This window comes from Carcharhinus amblyrhynchos, chromosome 7 (assembly GCF_965287045.1).
Source record: "Carcharhinus amblyrhynchos chromosome 7, sCarAmb.v2.hapA, whole genome shotgun sequence".
Taxonomy (NCBI): Eukaryota; Metazoa; Chordata; class Chondrichthyes; order Carcharhiniformes; family Carcharhinidae; genus Carcharhinus; species Carcharhinus amblyrhynchos.
In genome coordinates, this window is record NC_137330.1 from 27,032,930 (window position 1) to 27,050,753 (window position 17,824).

The 17,824-nt window shown below is 40.7% G+C and overlaps 1 protein-coding gene across 2 annotated transcripts in view; it reads right to left on the minus strand.

The window, feature by feature from the left end:
• Positions 1-9,297, minus strand: part of arhgef10 (Rho guanine nucleotide exchange factor (GEF) 10) — a 284,795-nt gene extending 275,498 nt beyond the window's left edge. For both annotated transcript variants that reach the window (XM_080192046.1, XM_080192045.1), the window contains exon 1: positions 9,071-9,297. The gene's annotated coding sequence lies outside the window, so the exon portion shown is untranslated. The remainder of the gene's footprint in view (positions 1-9,070) is intronic.
• Positions 9,298-17,824: the final 8,527 nt, after the last annotated feature.

Sequence of the window (17,824 nt, forward strand, 5' to 3'; positions counted from 1 at the left end):
GATCACCTGCTCATTTTAAAAATTAATCTATCATAAGGAGAAAATTGAACATTCCCCAAAGATAAAATTAGCTTCCCAGGACCATAGTGGGTTTTCAGCAATATTTATGAACTTAGTCTGCAGCTACAAACTAAGTTAAAACCAACAAAGTGTAACTTTTTCAAGGGTTTTTATAGCAGACTAATAGCATAAGAGGGTAAGTTCAGAGACATATAGAATCACTGACATTAACTTCTGAATAAGTCTGCACATATGTGGGGCTTGATTTTCAAACTTGGTTCGGGGATCAGACTCTCACATTACTTCCAGTCCTGGTCTCATGCCACTGTGAATGGTTGTGTGTGTGAGGAACACAGTCCCCAAATGCTGATAACAATGCCTTAACGGGGCTGGAGGAAAGTTGAGCACCCAGCTCTGGGGCGAGCTCAGAAGTGTCAGTTGAAGCAAGAGCAGCTGGCATCCGATACAGACCCTGTCACTGCCATGCACAAGAAATTAGGCAGGCATTCAGTCTTACTGCTCAGCGAACCAGCCAAATCACCAGTGTGCCTGGTCTCACAGCAAAATCTCCGGCAGCAAAATATTTTCTGATATTAAGAGAAGATTTTTCAGCTGGCTTGCTTGAAGCCAAAAGCTGTGCCCTAACACAGAACTCCCACTTACCTGACGAAGGAGCAGCACTCTGAAAGCTTGTGCTTTTTGCTACCAAATAAACCTGTTGGACTTTAACCTGGCGTTGTGAGACTTCTTACTGCACTAACACACACACCAGCCTGTCCGTCTTTGGCAATTTCCTATTTGAAAAACAGCCACCCCAGCCCATTCAGGGTGGCACAATGGTTAACACTGCTGCCTCACAGTGCCAGGGACCCGGGTTCAATTCTGACCTCAGGTCACTGTCTGTGTGGAGTTTGCACATTCTCCCCATGTGTGCTCCGGTTTCCTCCCATTGTCCAAAGATGTGCGGATTAGGGTTGATTGGCCACGTAAATAAATGGGGTTACGGGAATAGGGCCTGGTGGGATTGTGGTTGGTGCAGACTCGATGGGCTGAATGGCCTTCTGGACTGGAGGATGCAAATAAACTCCTTGAATTAAATTAAAGTTAATTAAAGCCAATCAGATTCCTGGCTCTCCCCCTCTTGCCCGGTCTTTGAAAATTACACTGCGCTAAGGTGACTTCAAGATCCAGTGACACCTTCTGGCAGCACTATTTTCAATGCATGGCTTACCACTGCTCCTTCCTGAAAGTTCAGCCCAACAGGAGTCGGTTTCAGAGTGACAAAGGTGTACATCGACAGTTTTGTGGTCATTAGAACTGTTGAATTCGAGCTTATATTTCACGTATTGTGATGAAAATTCATTGTTTTTGCTTCACAGCTTCAGTTGGTGGTGGTCCTTTCAAATCCAGTTACACATTAGGCACAGTTAATAGAAAATATTAGTAGCCCACTTACTTGGACTGAACTTATTTTGAAACAATCTTGTCAGTCTCCACAATTATTGGTTGAATAGAGGAATAAATTATCAAATCCGAACTCAATACTCTGTGTACTCTGGGCGGCATGGTAACACAATGGTTAGCACTGCTGCTGCACAGCTCCAGGGACTTGGGTTCAATTCCCGGCTCAGGTCACTGCCTGTGTGGAGTTTGTACATTCTCCTCGTGTCTGTGTGGGTTTCCTCCAGGTGCTCTGGTTTTCTCCCACAGTCCAAAGATGCGCGGGTTAGGTTGTTTGGCCATGCTAAAATTGCCCGTTAGTATCCTGGGATGCTTAGGTTAGAGGGATTAGCGGGTAAAATATGTAGGGATGTGGGGATAGAGCCTGGGTGGGATTGTGGTCGGTGCAGACTTGATGGGCCAAAGGGCCTCCTTCTGCACTGTAGGGTTCTATGATTATTTCTGCAGTAGTTCCAGAAGGTGGGTCACCATCACCTTCTTATGGGTAATTAAGGATGGGCAATGAATGCTGGCCTAGCCAATGAAGCTCACATTCCTTGAATAAATAAATCTTCTGGGCTCGGGGAGTAATATACAAAGTCCAGGAAGTCACAGTAACTTTCTTCCAGCAAAAAGTTTAGTTTTCTAGTAAATCAGACAACAATGAGAAAATCTCATGGGAGAAGGCACTTACTTGCAATAATCTATTCACTGTTGCTTAGTTTGAGTTCTTCCAGGGCCACTTGGCTACAGGTCTAGTTACAGCCTTGGTACAAACATGGGCAAAAGGGTTGAAATCCAGAGGTGAGTGGACAGTCACTGCCCTCGACATCAAGGCAACATCCAACCAAGTGTGGAATAAGGAATCTGGCAAAATTAAGTCAATGGGAATTGGGGGTCAAACTGTAATGGATTGGAGTCATACCGAGCACAAAGGAAGATAGTTGCAGTTGTTGGAAGCCAATCATCACAGTCCCAGGACATCACTGCTGGGTTCCCTCAGTTTAGTGTTTTAAGCTCGGCCATCTTCAGCTGCTTTATCAATGACCTTCTTCAAGATCAGAAGTGGGGCTATTCACTGATGTTCGCACAGAGTTCAGCTCCATTTATAGTGATCCAGATAATGAAGCAGTTGGCAACATGCAGCAAGACTTAGACAACTGCCAGGCAGAGGCTGCTGAGTGGTGAGTAACACATGGGTCAGGCAATGAACAACTTCAAGACAGAATCTAACCATCTCCCTTTAATGTTCATTAGCATTACCACTGCTAAAACCCTCACCATCAACATTCTGAGGGTCACCCACCATTGGCCAAACATACAAATATTGTGGTTACTAGACCCAGTGAGCAACTGGATGTTAGTGCCAAGTGACCCACCTCCCAATTCACCAAAGTGTGTCCACCATGTGCAAGGCACAAGTCAGGAATGTGATGGAGACGCTCCACTTTTCTGAATGAATGCAGCCCCAAAAGAAGTTCAACATCCTCCAGGACAAAGTGTTCTTCATAGACACCCAGTCAACCACTTTTAAACATTCACTCCTTCTACCCTCAGCACAGTGCATGCAATATGTCCTACCTGTAAGATGCCCTGCAGCAACTCACCTTCAAAAGCACCTTTGAAATCTGCAACTTCTATAACTTAGAACGATAAGGTCATGTGGGAATGTTAACACTTACAAATTTCCATCCAGGTCACACACCAACCTGAATTAGCAATAGATCACCATTGCGTCAACACTGTTGGGCCTATCTAAAAGAAATATTGGAGTAACTTCACCACACACCCTCCAACGGTTCAAGGTGACAGTTCACCACCATCTTTCAATAGCAATTGGGAATTGGCATTAAAGTACTGGTCTTGCCAATGAATGCACACATCTTGTGCATGAATTAAAAAAGAGAAACAACCAGTCAGATTGATATTGTTGAATGTGAGCCTTGGCTAATTGCCTCAGATCCAGAAAGTTCAAGTACTATGCTGGAATCTCCAGTAAATAACCCAGGCTGACATTCCAATGCTGTACTTATGGAGCACTTCACTATCAGGGGTATCTTCTGAGGCCTGGTCATGCGATACATAAAAAAGCTCATGGTACTACTGCAAATAAGAGGCAGTTCACAAGTGTCTTGGCTGAGCTATGCCTCAGCCAACTTACTAAAACTGATTATCTGGTCCTTATCACAACACTGACTCTGGACTCTGTGCTCAAATCTGTTACCACACTTTTCAAATGACAACAGTGACTATACTTCAAAAATATATAGCATATGAACTTGGAGCAGGAGTAGGCCACTTGATCCTTTGAGCTTGTTCCACTATTCAATAAGATCATGGCTAATCGGACTATAATCTCCCATTTACCCTTGTTAACCTTTTACCCTCTTGATTATCAAGAATCTATCTACTGTTGTCTTGAAAATGTTCGATGACAGTGCTTCCACTGTCTTTAGAAGAAGGGAGTTCCAAAGACTCATAACCCTCTGAGAAAAAAATTATCTTCATCTCTGTTTTAAATAAGCAACCCCTTATTATTAAACAGTGATCCCTAGTTCTAGATTCTCTCAAGAGAAAACATGCAATTTTAACTGACCATAAAGCATCTTGGGATGTCCAAAGATCTTGGAATTCATTCATCTTTCTATTGCTGAAGTGTGTGTATTTAAAAATAGATTCAAAGTAATCTGTTTCTTTCTTACAAAGTATTTGGTTCAATCAGTGAGTTTGATGGCAGACTAACTTTGTTTTATGAAGGTACAAACTTAAAACAATTAACAGATAAAGTTCCATTTTCATTCACTGCGCATTTTATCAAAAGTTTACTTGGATCTCAAAGCAAGGACAGGCATCCTTGAATCCACGAAGACCAGGAAACTAATCAAAGCCAATATAATGAAGAGTATGAAGACTAGTTGTTACAATTCATGCGAAGACCAATATTTTTCAGAAAGAGATTTGAACTTCCATTTGATAGCTGAATGACCCAACAAGATTTGTCATTTAAAACCTTCTACTGTAACAAATAGCTAAAAGCACTACCGACTATACATTTATCTACATTTTGTAGGCTACTTGTACATTAAACTACTTATCACATTCCCCACAAAATTATAGTCCTTGTAGCAAATAGTCAACACTCGCTCACAGCTTCCAATGAATTCCTATATTGCTGTTTTACTGAGTAGGAAATTCAAGTGACTGACTTCAGAGGCATTCCTCAGTTTTCCAGAAGCTTCTTAAATCCATGATCAGCAGTAAACTCTGTTCTGGTGATCCGTCTTCCCAAATTGTAATTATCTCACAAACCTCTTAATTGCAAGATAGTGAAGGCTTTTTTAAACAAAAATCTTCTGCATTTCAAATGCATTACACACAAAATGTACCTTTATGGAGAAAATAATTCACACATTTTTAATTGTTTCCCAGTAGGCTACGAGGAATCACAAATCTCTCTACCACTATCTACTGAGTTCACTATCTTCATCATTTCCATTAACTCAAGGAACCAATGCTATAATAATAATTTCCATCTTTAAAAAAAAGGTTAAAAACAACTTTAACTGTCCCTTCAGCCATGATGGCAGACAGTTGAAGGGAAAGGTACACTTTTTTAACAAGTAAAGTAGCAGCAGCATAGTGGGGACATATCATTTCTTAACCTGACTGGGCTCACCGTATCAGAACAGTAGAGGAGCTGTAAGCACAATGATGACAATGACAATCTATATTGACAAGGTACCTTTAACACAGCAAAACATCCTAAGGCACTTTACATGGTGTCTCACCTTTCTGACACTGAATCATATCAGGAGCTATTAGTTCAGATTATCAATTGCTTGGTTCAAAAGCATCCAGGAGCAAAGAGAGATTTAGGAAAATAATTCCAAAACAACTGTCAACGATGGAGTGAATAAAATTAGGAATGCTCAAAAAGCCGAAATTGACAGAGCACAGGTATCGCAGAGTGTTGAAGGAGATTAAATATTGAAGGGGGAGGCGATGGTGGGATTTGAAAATGACCTTTTTGTACTGTGCCATTAACATAAAATGTTCCAAGGCACTTTTAACAAGTGTTACAAAAGAAAATTAGACACAAGCCACATAAGGAGACGTCGGACCAGGTGTTCAAAAGCTTGGTCAAGGAGATAGATTTTAAGGGGTATTGTAAAGGAAGAAAGCAAGGTAGCTAGGTTTATAAAAGGAATTCCAGAACTTGGGGCCAAGGCAATTGAAGGCAGGGTGGGGCAATTAAAATAGAGATGCTCTCGAGGCTAGAATTTGATGAGCACAGGTACTTCAGAGGGTTGTTGATTAGAAGAGATTACAGGAATAGAGAGGGAGCATGGAGGGACAAGAGAATTTTGATATCAAAGTACTGCTTGACTGGGAGTTAACATGGGTCAGCAAGCAAGATGGTAAACAAAACTTGGTGCAAATTAGACTGTTTCTTCAGGAGGAACTCTTCAAAATGCAGCTAATGAAAATACAGCAAAACTTACTCCAACTTATAAATCAAAGAAAGGGTTTAATAAAGAAACATCATTACTCCAAACTTGGGGCCTCACCCTGGGCCACTCCAAACTCCTCTCAAGTCTACATAGTACCTTATTCATAATGAATCAGCTGGTCAGCTGACTATTGCATCACTCTGTGATTGGTTTAATGTTTTACAGGGTCAGCTGACCCTTACACTTGTTCCCATTGGTCACATTGCATCCAATCAAAGTTGTCACCGGTTACATTCTAACAGCAGGCAGCAGAGCTTTGGCTAATCTATGGTATAGATGATAGAAAGTGGGAGATCAGTTTGGAACTCATTAGAATATTTGAATAGTGGCAACAAAGGCATGAATTAGGGTTTTAGCAGAAAGTGTGCTTCGGCAGGGCCAAGACAGGCAATGTTGCGGAGATGGAAATAGACAGTCTTGATGATGGCATAGATGTGGTGGGAAGCTCAGCTCTGCTTCAAATATGGCACCATGTTTTCAAATGGTCTGGTTTAGCTTTTGACTGTTGTCAGGGAGAAGAATGGAGTTTCAAGGAACAGAGTTTAGAGTGGAGAACAAAGGGAATGATTTCAATCTTCCCAATAATTAATTAGAGGAAAATTCTGCTTATCCAGTACTGTTTGTCAGATAAATGTGATGATGATTTAGCAACAGTCGAAGAATGGAGAGAGGTTGTGGTAAAGTAGAGCTGGATGTCATGAGGGACAGATGAAAACTAACGCAGCATTTTCAGATGATGTTGCTGATGGGCAGCACAAAGAGAAGGAACAAGCAGGGAGCCTGGCATTGATCCTTCATGGATATCAGAGGTAACAGTGCAGGAGAAGCCAATGGTAAGTGATACTCCGGCTGTAATCTGATGGATAAGAATAGAAAGCTCAGCACAATGGAGAAATGATGTGATCAATCATGTCAAAGGCTGCAGATAGCATGACAATTTTAAAATCAATACATGGCTCAATGTAGATCCATGAGCATAGGAGATAATGGATGAATGGGACAAATACTGCTAGTTAGGAATTGGATAACATAGTTAGGAATGATCTCAAATTTACAAGCAATGGAAAATGAGAAGCCAGCAAGAACCCAGCATTAATCCCATGATAGGTTATTTGAAGGGACAACTTTTAAGACAAAGCTTGATAGATTTTTGGCTATGACTAATCAAAGAGTATGGGGGTAAGCAGGAAGACATAATCAGATCATCCATGATCCTACAAAATGGAAGAGCGTGCTTGAGGAGAAGGGCCAAATGGCCTGCTCCTGTTTTCAGTGCATAGTAACTGCCAACTTGTCCCTACATCAAGCACCTTGTCAGAGGTGGTTCCAGAGCAGTAGCTTGGGAGAAAGCCATCTGTCTACTCTTGTACAAAGAACATAAAACAGCATACAAAATGATTTCAAACAATCATCCAAAACACAAGCTGAAAATTAATTCAAAAAAACTATATTCGAAAAAGATGTTTTCTTCATTTTTGGCTTCACACATTTCATCAATCACACTTCAGTTGAGAGGGCAGATGGAAGAGCTCCTATGAAGGCATAAGCAGTCCATAATCTCCTCTTAGGAGATGTGCCAATGTGACCCAGAATGCTACTCCATTCAGATTTCCTTTCCTGTCCTGCTAAGGGATTCTTGGTTTATACTTGGCAACTCATCAGCAAAATGGCATAGTGCCATGCCAAGCACAAGCATTCCACATTCTACAAGAACACATTCAAGCTCCTAATTCACTGTGGCACATAGGGTTTCAGAGATCAAAGCTGTGGCTCAAGCAAAAGCAATTCTCATAATTATTGTGAATATGGCAGTGTATGACAAAAGGCGCTGATCCAGGTAATTCATTATCTCAGAGACTACTAGATCATCATATACACCCATTGGAACACAATATTACAAAACAACTTGTATCTACTGTTATTACAGAGAAATTAAGAGTGTTTTCCAATAGAATAACATTATTGGTGTAACCTAACTTGTTTCTTGGTGGTTACACTGGTCCAACTTGGTGTAAGTCTAGCAGGTGAATGAAGGAACACGAACTTTAAACATTAGCCTAGAAAGTTCAAACCCAAACGTACCCAGCATTTGAAATTCTAAATCACTTTACAATGGACAGTTAAAATACTAAGAAAACTCATTGTGAAGACAGGAGCTGCAAGGGGAGTACTTCAAAATATGGAAGAGTTTGTACCTCGGCATGACTGCCTCCGGCATATATCCAAAATAAAGTTTAGCCTATTATCTTTTATATGTAATGGCCTTGAAAGCATCAGAACGGTTTATGTTACAGGATACTTGCCCTATACATAATCTGCAGCATAGGCTAAGAAAGCTTTGCTGATTATTTTGATAAAAAGAACACAAGAAAGGGTTCTACGTTAAAAAAAATAAATCGCAGCAATGATGCCCAGTTGAGCAACCGAATTAAACGAAACTGCATCGTTTAGCTGAAGGCTGTTCACTTGCAGGCCCAGTTTAACTCTTGCAGTTTGAAATACCAAGGGAGTTTCAGATAGCAGAAACTTCCAGTGCATTAAAAAAAACATATACCGTACAGGAAGCTAGGAAAGTTGGAAAGAAAAGCTGTTGGATGTTATCAGTTCTTTAGGGAACTGCTGCAAGCCACACAATGGAAAAGTTCCGTTTTTGAATCGCTCCCATACATTTGGGGGTCCCGGTGTTCACCAGCACTGGGAAGAAGAGGGAATAAAGGAATGATGCAGAATCAAGACTCGTCCTTCCTCCTGGACTGACAAGCCGCTTCCTCTGGGTAAATGCCAACTTCTAACATACCCGAACCATAGCAACGCTTTGACTTTCCAAAGCCGAACAATAGAGACAGTTTGAACACTATTGTGATTAGTCTCTCTTGCAATCCCACCTCAGCAAACTCCGCATTCAAGCCGCCTTTCCTTTCCCCACATGGACTCTCATCTGCAGAAAGCTCCCCGGAATGTCGACAAAATCTCAGCCGATTTTTTTTTAAGGGGTGGGTTTGTTTAATTAATTTTCCAGAAAACCTTTAGATGTAAGAGAAAGGGGGCAGGGAAACGTCGCTGCCCTTTCCTTTGCTGCTGATGTTGTTTGCTCTCCTTCAATTTCTGAGCAGACTTACCATCTCTGTCTCAAGTCCAAGTTTGCCACGATTTCAGCCACTCAGTTCCAGCTCCTTCCACTGTCAGTCCCGTAGCTTTTGGCTGCCACTTCTCGGGTAAAAGCACTGCTCCCACCTCCTTCAGCGCTCTCTCACTGGCCGCTGCTCCTGCTTCCCTCAACCTCTTACTGGCTCCAGCGCCTGTCATTCATTCAGCCAAGCCACAGGCTGAGTGGGTCTCAGTTGTTGGTTTTGGCTGGATTTGTGGATCTCTCTCTACAGATGCAAAAGGCAGGAGAGGAAGAGGAAAAATCAACCAGGCGGCCGTGGTAGTTGTAGTTGAACACACTGGCCAGATGTTGCTCCCTCCTGGCTGTAACTGTGCAGGGAGCACAGAGGCAACGCCTTTTGTTACACTCTTCAGCCACCGGCCACTGATACGGGGTGAATGGAACAGTGAGTTGACAGCTCTTGAGAATTGTGCTCACAAATCAGCCAATGCAGTTACCCGGCCCCTCCCCTGTTTAGGATATTTTAAAAGAACATTGCATGTTTCCTTTAATAATTTATTATTAATTTACGTGTAATTTGCTTTAAACCATTCTTTAAAACCATATATTACGCACTCCCATACAATGTTCTGTAATATTCAGCAATGAGAATCGCCACAAAACAATTGCAGTTAATGCTCAATGATATTTTTAACACAGAAGCTGGATATCATAGAATCTTGCAATGGTACAGGGCAGAAGGAGGTCATTCTGGCATGGGCACAATGGGCCAAGACCACTCTATGATTTCATGATTCTATTTGTCTGTGTGCCTGTGTCAACTCCTGATGGAGCTATCCAATTCATTCCACTCCCCTGCTCTTTCCCCACAACCTTGTAATTTCCCCTCCATAATTACAGGTCCAATTATGTATGTTACTATTGAGTCTGTTTACATCACTTTCAGGCTGTGCATTTCAGATTACAACTCACTGCATTCAAAAATAAATTCTACAGGTTGCCCTGGCTCTTTTGGCAATTACCTTTCATCTGTGTTGCCTCCCTCTCAGCCACAGCCACTAGAAGCAGTTTCTTCTTATTTATGCTGTCAAACGATTTCTGATTGTTAACATTCATCAGTGTTTTTCTTATATCGAGCAAGTCTGGCAGCATCCATGAAGAGAAAAACACAGTTAATGTTTCAAGTCCATGTGACCCTTCTACAGAAACATACACATGTTCTGTCCAAGAGTGATCCAGACTCAAAATGTTGGCTCGATTCTCTCTCCAGCGATGCTGTCGAACCTGCTGAGATTTTCCAGCACTTTCTGTTTTTGTTTCAGATTCCAGCATCCACAGGATTTTGCTATTGTTTTTCTTAACTACTTTACCAAGGAAGATAACCCCAGCTTCTCTGATCTTTCCGTTATGCTGAAAATTTCAGCAAGTTAAAGGCTGAAGATGATCAAAATGGAAATTGAAGATGCAAACTGAAGAACACACGGCGAAACAGTCAAAGGCAGCAAAATGGTTGGAGTGCAATTTGTTTCCTTACACCTGAAACATTAGGGGAAAACTAGAGGAATTTCAGAGGAACTCCATTGCCATTTTAATGTAAGCCTTACTTGTGATTAAAAAATAAACTTTAATTTTATTAATCCAACTTGTCCCTGATGCTGTTAGATCTACAATGTAGTTCCAGCACGGCTTCACTTTTATCGTTCGGCATTTTTAGACGAAAGAAAATTGTTTTCTCATTGGTGCTTATGAAGTTGGCTCCATTCTTTCATTTTTTTAAAAAGTAGCTTATTTAAGGAACTTCAATATATAAATAACAGTAATATTCTTGACTAAATTTGGAACTTGTAATTGAGACTTGTGGAAGCTGTCCAACTCTGCCCATTGACAGTTTAGATGAATTGCAAAATCCTATTTATTGTTGCCCATTGTACAGAAACATGACCAAATGTACCAGCATTGTTTGCAAAGCCAAAAGATACGTTTCAAAGTGAAGCAACCTGCTAAAAACTGCAGGCACTTTTTTCACAGATAAACAAGAACTGCTCAGCTTGAGGTGGGAAACAACATATTCAAGGTCTATTATTAAAGGAAGAATGCTAAACACAACAGACAAACACACTTTGAAGCTGTGTAAAGTCAGAATGTGCTTGTCAGAATAGAAAGTAATGGAGGATGTAGAGCTTTTGATTTGATTCCAATAGACTGTTAAGATCAGGTAACATTTTACTGGATAACTATTATGAGTACCTTGGAGTATAAGTGACTGATTATGAATGGGGAAGCTCTGTAAGTCAGTTTACAAATCAAAGCCAAGATGGAAATGATGATGTTAAAGCATGGTTGATCAAAGCTCTAGAAGCTTGTGGAGACGATGGGTAATGTCATGCTGGGCTTTAACTCCATGGTTCAAATAAAGAACTCGATGCTCCATTGGACCATTTATAATGCAACTGGGCAATGAAGTCTTGTCCGTGCAACATTCTGCCTGCTATTGAAAAAAATATATAAAAATGTAACCTCATTACTTTAATCAGAAGGAAGTGGTTTGGTAATCTGTGAGGACCCATGATCAACAAGGACTGATCATCCATTGGCGGTTGTATTGTAAGTTTTAGGGTTTTGATGTTTAAACCCTTCTAATCAAGTACTCTTAAGGTCAGAATTTTTCATTTCTAATGCAAGGATCCTCAGTTGTACTTGACGTACAAGGTACGAATAAATTGTATTTATGAGGGGCATACCGTTTGATCCCCTTACCAATCAAGAGCCTATCCATCTCTGTTTTAAATATACTCAATGACCTGGCCTCCACAGCCTTATGTGACAATGAATTCCATAGATCTATGACTGAAGAAATTCCTCCTCATCTCGGTTCTAAAGGGTTGACCCTTTATTCTGAGAGTGTGCTCTTGCAATCTTTCTCTCCACTCTATCTAGGCCTTTGAGTATTCTTTAACTTTCAATGAGATTCCCCTCATCCTTCTAAACTCTAATGAGCACAGACCCAGAGACTTCAGATGTTCCTCATACATCATTGTGGCCATTAAGACAGTAGCTTCAGTTCAAGATACAAAAGGCTCTGTCATAAAACCATAAAACAATTTTGTTTCTTCACAAACAGCTGACTTCCTGTTCTCCAACTGTTAATTGTCTAACATAAAACTGGTAATTTTTAAAAGTTTTTAAAGAATAAATTCCAAATCTGTTTCAGATTCTAAAAAATAGGATGATCAAAATCTTACAGTATGTATAGTTATCTGTTGTAACGTTATTGATGTACTGCTTGCATTGTCATGTTTTATAATTAAGTTAGATTACATGATAATGTTGGTTTTGAATCAGTCATAGAGGTTCAATAATAATTTTGTGGTTTGTGTAATTTCTCATGAGTTGCAATAAAAGAATCATAAATTTGTAGACTCCATGGGGCAGGATTTTAAAGTCTCGCTGAGGTGAGACTGGAAATTCCTGCCCAAGGTCAATGGAGATTGACCTTGCCAGTGCCGATTCCGTGTTGGGCGAAGTACGAAAGTTCCGGCCCAAGAGTGAAGCCTTACAGTTATATATCACAAATATGACAGCCTAAGTAATTTAAGTACAGGCATACAAGATGATCAGAGGATTAGATAGGGTTGACAGTGTGAACCTTTTTCCCTTGATGGTGATGGCTAGCACGACATAGCTTTAAATTGAGGGGTGATAGATATAGGACAGATGTCAGAGGGAGGTTCTTTACTCAGAGAGTAGTAAGGGTGTGGAATGCCCTGCCTGCAACAGTGGTGGACTCGCCAACATTAAGGGTGTTTAAATGGTCATTGGATAAACATATGGATGATATTGGAGTAGTGTAGGTTAGATGGGCTTTAGATTGGTTTCACAGGTTGGCGCAACATGGAGGGCCGAAGGGCCTGTACTGCATCGTAATGTTTTATGTTCTAATTTGGTTAAATCACACAGTAGCGCCCAACACCCCTTAAAACAGTAAATATATAGATTTGGCACACAAGCAGCAGTTATGAAAATGTCACTTTAGAGCCCACACTTGCTATGAGTGTAAACCATGGGTGGCACTGCCAGGGGACAGTGCCGGGGGTGGGCCCCCTGGGGAACTCTATGTGAGGGAGGTGCTTGTTGGGGAGCGTTACCCTGGTCCTTGTGGGAAGGGTAAAGGGGTGTTGCCCTGGTGCTTGTGTGGGAGGGGTTGGGGGGGCAAGGAAGGGGTGTTGCCCTGGTGCCTGTAGGTTGGGGGGGGGGCTGTTTCTCCAGTGCTTGTGTGGGAAGGGTGGGGGGGTTGCCCGGTGCTCGTTGAGGGGGCACCCCATTTCCGTGGGGGGCTGCGGTTGCAGAATTGTTGTTTCAATGCAGGTAAGGGCGCATTGCCAGCTCTATCAGACTCCATCCCATCAACGTGACGGTGAAAACCACATCCCCAGATTTTCCATGCATAGTGCCAGAGAACCTGGAAAGAAAAATTGGCTGCGCAGCTGGAGAACTTCACGCTGGTTTTAATTTCCACCAAAGGATGAAACACATAAATTCAGACAATTTTGTTCTCTTTGATTTTGTATGTGTTTTTTTACTGATTTTTGTTCACATCCTGATGTACAGCTGGAGAGTTTAATGATTCACTATTTTGCAGCAGTGTTAATATCATGGACTCTGACATTAGATACAGAAAATTAGATGTAGGGGGAAAAAACCTTTCTCCACTGTGTACCTGAAAGATTTTCCATGGCAGCTATGTGTCGACAACATCACAAACATCGGGGGAGGATTTCTTATGTTTGCTATTTCCTGTGAAAACATAAAAACATTCTAAAATAGCATGTTTATGATGTTACTAAAAATAGTAATCAGAGAGAAGTACTATGGTATAATTACACCATTATTAACCCATAACAACCAAAATAAATAATCAGTTATCAATATAACTGCAACCTTAGGAGAAAGCCTTACTGCACTATTATCCATTTTGTTCACTTTTCATGTTAAACATGCTCAGTCCCTCAAGCCTGCTCCACCATTCAATAAGATCATGGCTGATCTAATTATAAGCTCAACCCCACATTCCTGCCTACCTCTTTTGTTAACCAAGAATTTTATGTTGGCCATCTTGTCGGTTAGAAAGAATGAATATAGCAAACTGCCCAAAATACTTAATAGGCAAGGTATTGATTTTAAAATGTAATGGCCATTATGCAAGGGCAATCTTTATTTTTAGTAAGTGCCTGAAAATGTTTGTCTTGAAAACTCAGTGCTCTTTTACAAAAAATACCATGAAAATGTTTCCATCTGATTTTATAGTTAGGAGCGAAGAATTTCCACCCTGGACTTTATTAGTAATCAAGTAACCTTGCTCAAAATTGTGCTAATTATGCAAAGTGCATTTTTTTTACTCAAATTTCCAAATTTATTTGCCCATCATGAGGGCATAGGTTTAAGGTGAGAGGGGAGAGCTACAAAAGTGTCCAGAGAGGCAATTTTTTCACACAGAGGGCTGAGTGTCTGGAACAAGCTGCCAGAGGTAGTAGGAGAGGTGAGTACACTTTTGTCTTTTAAAAAGCATTTAGACAGTTACATGGGTATGATGGGTATAGAGGAATATGGGCCAAATAAGGACAATTGGGATTAGCTTAGGGGTTTTAAAAAAAAGGTGGCATGGACAAGTTGGGCTGAAGGGCCTGTTTCCATGCTGTGAACTTCTATGACTCTATGACTCTATCATGGAATTTAACAGGCATGATTTTACCAGCGATCAGCGTGCAAGTCAGGAAAATAGCATGCAAAGCTAAAAATCTGATTCATACCTGGTACGAAATGGTTTGTGAGCTTCTGGGCTCCTTTCAAATAGAAATGTACATACCCCTGTCAAATCCCAGCATACAAAATTCTCTAGCCTTTGGGCAAATGGTAAGATTTGCAGACCTGGTACGATGGGCTCGCGCGGTGGGGGGGGGGGGGGGGGGGGCGTGGTATTTGGAGGCCATAAAAGCCCACCTGGTGGTCGGGGGCATGGCCAGTGCTGGCAATGCCTACCAGTCAACCTAGCTGTGCCTACCATCTACCCCTGCAGTGGCCACCAGGCACCCTGGTGGCAATATTTGGGCACTGCCAGTGTGCCAGAAGCATATCAGGACCTGGGTAGGGCCATGATGGGAGGCTATGAGAAGAGGGGTCGTGCAGAGCTGGATCATGGAGGGGGCTAAGATAGGTGACATGTTGGGGGTCTGGCAGGAACATCCAACTGTTGAGGGGGGAGGAGGGTTGCATGCTGCCGACCATTGCGGCTCCCAAAGTTTGTGGGATGGGAGAGGATCTCTCAAAGAATGGGACGTGCTACAAAATGGCGCCCAAGCTCTCCACAGCCAACTACCAATGTGTTTAGGCTCTGACCCCTAAATACTGACACATAACTCACCACTGACTGTGTCAAAAGCTTTGATGTGGAAAGCACTCTAGAGAGTGGTACAGTTCACACCATGTTTCTTGCCATCATCACACTTAGAAGTTTTTGGGGAAAATTCTGCCAAACATCTTTCATAAACCATTGTAATGGACAACATTTTCATCCCATTGATTTTGTGGTACCTGACTTACAGCCTGCCAATTTAAAATGCTAAGTTTTTCCCTACTCTCTGCTTTCCATCCATTAATTAAACCTCTATACATGCTAAAACATCACCCCCAATGTCTTGAGTCCTTACCTAATAATCTTTCATATGGCATGTTATCAAATGCCTTTTGGAAACCCAGATGTACCACATCCACTGTTTCCCTTTTGTTTACTGTTCGTTACAGCCTCAAAACTTGTGCAAATGTCAAACAACATTTTCTATTTCATAAAATAGTATTAATTCTGCCTAAACAAATGATAATTTTTAAAGCGCCTTGTTAACAGCTCTTTAATAAGACATTCCAGCATTTTTCTTGACAACTGATCAAGGGAAGCTACAGTTCCCTGTTTTCCATCTTGCTTCTTTCTTGAATAGTGGTGTTACATTTGCCACCTTCCAATCCACTGGGATTTTCCAGTATCTAAATGATTTTGAAAGATCACAACCAGCGTATCCATTATTTTGACAGCCGTCACTTCTAGACTCCTGGAATGTAGACAATCAGCACAAGGGATTTACTAACTTTTAGTTCCAATAGTTTCTCTAGTGTTCTTCCTTTACTGATATTAATTAATTTAATTTCTTCATTTTCATTCATCTATTGGTCCCCCACTATTTATGGTCTGCTTTTTTGTCTTCTACTTAATGCAAAACATCTGTTTAACATCTCTGCCATTTTGTTATTCCCCATTATAATCTCTCCTGTCACATTCTTCAAAGGCCAGTGTCTATTAGCTTCCTCTTTACATACTTGTGGAAGATCTGTTTTTATAATTCTTGCTAGTTTATTCTCATTCATTTTTTACTTATTTTTCCGCATCAATTTTTGCTCATCCTTTATTTGTTTCAAAAACACTTCCAACCTCTGGTTTGCTATTATTCATCAAGACATTATAAGCCTTTCCTTTTAACTTACTACCATCCTTACCTTCTTTAGCCAACCACCAAATAATCACTTTTTGTGTGAAGTTTCTATTTCTCAATGGAATGTATTTTCAAGGAGAATTTTCAATTCATTCTTCAAATGGTTCCATCCTTACCTTTCCATCCAGTTTCTCAATCAACCTTACACAATTTGTACCTATGTAATTGGCTTTATTTAAGACTCTTCTTTCAGATTTAAGCATGTCAATCTCAAACTTAATTTGAAATCCTGTCATATTTTAATCACTGTATTCTTTACTCTGATATCTCTGATTATTCCTATCTCAATACACAATGCAAATCTAAAATAACTTTATTCTTCATTGGTTCCAGGATAGATTGTTCAAGGGAGCTGTCTCAAATGTATTTGATGAACTTGTGCTCCAGATTATTTCAGCTTGTGAAGGCATTTCTTATTTGTCACCACTAGATAGGTGAGAATGGATTTGTTCACAGCTGGCGGTAGAAGGGAAGTCTGCATCTGGTGCTAACTGATTCCCACGGCATCGCTGTTTTTTTTTCTTTATCCTGACCTACAAATTCCTATGAGAAAGGAAGACCAAAAATAAACCTTGGAGCTGAACAGCAACTGAGATAAAATGAGCAATGCAACTTTCAACTAAGCCCTTCATGACAGATACCCTTTATACCCGTTTCAAATTCACAAACATTATAGGAATGGGACAAGAAAACAGAAATTTTGGTTATTTATATCAGATTTGGTTTTGCATTAACAGTATGCTGGCATCTACACTATTGGCAGACAGCCAGGTTTGGCAGCACGTGGAACAGGCTTGAAGCCAGGAAATTCCTTGTTTGCTTCAATAATTAATTGCCAGTGGAAACAAGAATTTCTTGGTCATAAACTCAATCAATGTTGCTGATCCTATGTATAACAGCAACTGATTTTGTTGTTCAACAGTGTTTTGCGCTGGTGACATCAGGCAGGCCTTACATATGGTCCACCCATTGCCTGTCTAGTACGCGTCTAAAATAAATATTAACACTGAGCTGTTTGATAATGATAGTAATGATGAAGTGGAAGCTTAATTGGCTATCTTTTGAAGTGTAAAAAGATGAATGCTTTCTGAACATTAGCAGAATGGAAAATCAATCACTTCTTGAAACACACTGCTATACACATATTAATATTTATATTTCAGAGCAGTATTTTCTTTGATGTCTTTCATGGTGGTTCTGGCAGTTTATAAAATGTGCCTGCATAT